Source organism: Cetorhinus maximus, chromosome 24 (genome assembly GCF_964194155.1).
Source record: "Cetorhinus maximus chromosome 24, sCetMax3.hap1.1, whole genome shotgun sequence".
Taxonomy (NCBI): Eukaryota; Metazoa; Chordata; class Chondrichthyes; order Lamniformes; family Cetorhinidae; genus Cetorhinus; species Cetorhinus maximus.
The window spans coordinates 23,809,926-23,815,925 of NC_135902.1; positions in this window are offsets into that span (position 1 = coordinate 23,809,926).

Consider the following 6,000-nt stretch of genomic DNA (forward strand, 5'->3'; position numbering starts at 1 on the left):
AGTCAGGGAGGGTCCCAGAGGACTGGAAAATCGCTAATGTAACCCCCCTGTTTAAGAAGGGAGTGAGGCAAAAGACGGGAAATTACAGGCCGATTAGCCTGACCTTGGTCGTTGGTAAGATTTTAGAGTCCATTATTAAGGATGAGATTTCAGAATACTTGGAAGTGCATGGTAAAATAGGGCAAAGTCAGCATGGTTTGATCAAGGGGAGGTCTAGAATTCTTTGAGGAGGTAACGAGTAGGTTAGACAAAGGAGAGCCAATGGATGTTATCTACTTGGACTTCCAGAAGGCCTTTGACAAGGTGCCGCACAGGAGGCTGCTCAGTAAGATAAGAGCCCATGGTGTTAGAGGCAAGGTACTAGCATGGATAGAAGATTGGTTGTCTGGCAGGAGGCAGAGAGTGGGGATAAGGGGGTCCTTCTCAGGATGGCGCCGGTAACACACACACATTCTCCCTGTCTCACACACACACACTCTCTCTCACACACACACACATTCTGTCTCTCTCACAAACAAAAACCCTCTCTCTCACGCATGCACATTCTCTCTCACACACACACACACTCTCTCTCACACACACATTCTTTATCTCACACACACATCCATTCTCTCTCTCTCTCCCTCTCTCATATACACACTCTCTCTCACACACATACCCGCTCTTTCTCTCTCTCACACATACACACACACCGTCTCTCTCTCTCACACATGCACATTCTCTCTCACACACACACATACTCTCTCACACACGTTCTCCCCCTCTCTCTCACACACGCATTCTCCCTCTCTCACATATGCATATTCTCTCTCTCACACAGACACATTGCCCCTCTCTCACAGACACATTCTCTCTCTCTCAGACACACACACTCTATCACAGCACTCTCTCATACACACACATTCTTTCTCTCACACACACTCACATTCTCTCTCTCAGACACACACTCTCTATCACACCACTCTCTCATACACACACAATCTCTCACACATATTCCCTCTCTCTCACACACACATTCTCTTCCTCTATCACATACACACCTCTCTCTCACACACACACATTCTCTCTGTCTCACACACACACACACTCTCTCTCTTTCTCTCACACATTCTCTCACACACATTCCCGCTCTCTCTCTCACACACAGATTCTCTCTCTCTCTCACGCATACACACACACCTCTCTCTCTCACACATGCACATTCTCTCTCAAACACACAAATACATTCTCTCTCACACACAAACATATTCTCTCTCACACACATGTTCTTTCCCTCTCTCTCACACATGCATTCTCCCTCTCTCACATATGCATATTCTCTCTGTCACACAGACACATTCTCCCTCTCTCACAGACACATTCTCTCTCTCTCAGACACACACACTCTATCACAGCACTCTCTCAAACACACACATTCTCTATCTCACACATATTCCCTCTCTTTCTCACACACACACATTCTCTCTCTCTATCACATACATACCTCTCTCTCACACACACACATTCTCTCTGTCTCACAGACACACACGCTCTTTCTCTCACACGTTCTCTCTCACAGACACATTCTCTCTCTCACACACACACACTCTCTCTCACACACACACATTCTCTCTCACACACATACATTCTCTCTCTCACACACACATTCTCCCTCTCTCACACAGGCACTCTTTCTCTCTCTCACACACATGCACACACAATCTCTCTCACACACATTCCCTCTCTCACACACACACACATTCTCTCTCTCTCTGACATACACAAAAACCCTCTCTCTCACGCATGCACATTCTCTCTCTCACACACACACTCTCACACACACACATTCTTTATCTCTCACACACACATCCATTCTCTCTCACACGCACGCACACACACACAAACACAATCTCTCACACACATTCTCTCTCTCTTACACACATACACACACACCTCTCTCTCACACACATGCACATTCTCTCTCACACACACAAGTACATTCTCTCTCTCTCACACACATGTTCTTTTCCTCTCTCTCACACACACATTCTCTCTCTCTCACATATGCATATTTTCTCTCTCAGGCACATTCTCTCTCTCCCTCTCATGCACACACATTCTCTATCACACCTCTCTCTCATACACACACACATATTCTCTCTGTCTGACACACACATGCACTCTCTCTCCCACATACACACTCAATCACACCTCTCTCTCATGCACACACACTCTGTCACACACATTCTCTCTCTCAGACACACACACTCTATCACACCACTCTCTCATACACACACATACACACACAATCTCTCTCTCACACACATCTCTCTCACACACACACATTCTTTCTGTCTCACACACACACTCTCAGACACATTCTATCTCTCTCTCTCACACACACTTAATCACACCTTTCTCTCACACACACCCTCTAACACATATTCCCTCTCTCTCACGCATGCACATTCTCTCTCACACACACACATTCTCACTCACACACGCATCTCTCACACACACATCCAATCACTGTCTCTCTCACACACACAAACATAATCTCTCACACACATTCCCGCTATCTCTCTCACACACACATTCTCTCTCTCTCACACATATACACACACCTCTCTCTCTCACACATGCACATTCTCTCTCACACACACACACATACGTTCTCTCTCTTTCACACACACATATTCTCTCTCACACACACACATTCTCTCTCTCAGACACACATACTCTATCACACCACTCTCTCATACACACACAATCTCTCTCTCACACACACACATCTCTGTCTCACACACAGAATCTCTCTGTCTCACACACACATTCTCTCTGTCTCACACACAAACACTCTCTCTCTCACACACATACACACTCTCTCTCACACACACACGTTCTCTCTCACACACATACATTCTCTCATACACACATCCATTCTCTCTCTCTCTCACACACACTCTCACACACATTCCCGCTCTTTCTCTCTCACACACGCATTCTCTCTCTCTCATACACACATTCCCTTTCTCTCTCACACACACATTCTGTCTCACACACATACATATACATTCTCTCTCTTTCACACACACACACATTCTATCTCTCTCACACACACACACACATTTTCTCTCTCTCACACACATTCTCTCACACACACATTGTCTATCACTCTCACAGACACACAAATTCTCTCCCTGTCTCTCTCTCACACACCCATTCTCTCTTCCGCAGACACATTCTCTCTCTCTCACACACAAATACATGATGTCTGTCTCGCAACATCACGCCCTCACACACACACACATTCTCTCCCTCTCTCACACACAGATATTGTCTCTCTCTCACACACACACACATTCTCTCTCTCACACTCACATTCTCTTTCTCTCTCTCACACACACACTCTCTTTCTCTCTCACACACACACTTTCTTTCTCACACACACATTCTCTCTCTCTCACACACACATTCTCTCTCTCTCACACACACATTCTCTCTCTCTCACATGAACACACGTGCTCTCTCTCATGCACACAAGTGCTCTCGCTCACGCACACACATGCTCTCTCTCTCACACGCACACACATGCTCTCTGTCTCCCACACACACCCACTCTCCCTCACACTCACATTCCCTCTCACACACACGCATTCTCTCTCTCTCATACATTCTCTCTTTCTCCCTCACACACACGCTATCTCTCACAAACACATATTCTCTCCGACACACACATTTCTCTCTCTCTCACGCACACATTCTCTCTCTCTCACACACACACATTATCTTTCACACACACACATTCTCTCTCACGCACATATTCCCTCTATCTGTCACACACTCATATTCTCCCTCTCTCAATCACATATTCGCTCTCTCATGAACACATATTCTCTCTCTCTCACACACACATTCTCTTTCACACAAACAAATGCGCATTCTCTCTCTCACATACACTCACATTTATGTACACACACAATCCCTGTTACACAGACACATCATGTCTCTCACACACACATATTCTCCCTCACTCACACACGCACCCATACATTCCCTCCCTCTCACACACACATTCTCTCTCTCTCACACACACATTCCCTTTCTCTCTCACAAACACGTCCTGTCTCACACACACATACACACACAGATTCTCCTTCATATACACGCACACTTATTCTCTCTCTCTCACACACACATTCCCTGTCTCCCACATACACGTTCTCACTCTCTCTCCCACATGTTCTATCTCTCACACACACACATTCTCTCTCTCACAAACACACATTCTCTCCCACAGACACATCTCTCTCTCTCACACACACATTCCCTGTCTCCCACATACGCGTTCTCTCTCTCTCGCTGTCCCACACGTTCTATCTCTCACACACACACATTCTCTTTCTCTCACACATACATTCTCTCCCACACACACATCTCTCTCTCACACACACACATGCTCACTCTCACATGCACACACACGCTCTCTCTCATGCACACACATGCTCTCTCTCTCACACGCACACACATGCTCTCTCTCTCACATGCACATACATGCTCTCTCTCTCTCACACACACACTCTCCCTCACACACACATTCCCTCACACACACGCATTCTCTCTCTCTCTCATACATTCTCTCTCACTCTCTCTCCCTCACATACACGCTATCTCTCACACATGATATCTCTCTCTCTCACACAAACATTCTCTCTCTCACACACATACATTCTCTTTCACACACATACACATTCTCTCTCTCACACACACACATTCTCTCTCACACACACATTCCCTCTATCTGTCACACACACATATTCTCCCTCTCTCACACATATTCGCTCTCTCTCTCTCACACACACACATTCTATCTCTCACAGACACATTCTCTCTCTCTCACGCACAGATTCTCTTTCACACAAACAAACGTACATATTCTCTCTCAAACACACTCGTGCTCACACATTTATGCACACACACAATCCCTGTTTCACATACACATAATGTCTCTCACACACATATTCTCCCTCACTCACACACGCACCCATACATTCCCTCTTTCTCTCACACGTGTATTCTCTCTCTCACACACACACATTCCCTTTCTCTCTCACACACATTCTCTGTCTCACACACACATACACACACAGATTCTCTCTCATACACACGCACACTTATTCTCTCTCTCTCACACACACACATTCCCTGTCTCCCACATACGCGTTCTCTCTCTCTCTCCCACATGTTCTATCTCTCTGTCACACACACACATTCTCTTTCTTTCTCACACACACACATTCTCTCTCTCTCACAAACACATATTTTCTCCCACACACACATTTCTCTCTCTCACACACACATTCTCTCTCTCTCACACACACACATTTCTCTCTCACACACACCTTCTCTCTCACACACATGCACATTCTCTCTCACACACACAAGTACATTCTCTCTCGCTCACACACATGTTCTCTCCCTCTCTCTCGCACATGCATTCTCTCTCTCTCAGACACATTCTCTCTCTCCCTCTCATTCACACACACACTCAATCACACCTCTCTCTCATACACACACACTCTCACACATACATTACCTCTCTCAGACACACTTTATCACACCACTCTCTCATACACACACACATATTCTCTCTCACACACACACATTCACCCTGTCTCACACACACACAGACATTCTCTCTCACACACACAAACACTCTCTCTCACGCACACATCCATTCTCTCTGTCTCACACACACTCTCTCTCACACACACACTATCTCTCTCACGCACACATCTCTCTCTCATACACACACATTACCTCTCACACACGCATATTCTCCCTCACTCACACACGCACCCATACATTCCCTCTCTCTCTCACACACGCATTCTCTCTCTCTCATACACACATTCCCTTTCTCTCTCACACACACATTCTGTCTCACACACATACATACACATTCTCTCTCTTTCACACACACACACATTCTATCTCTCTCACACACACACACACATTTTC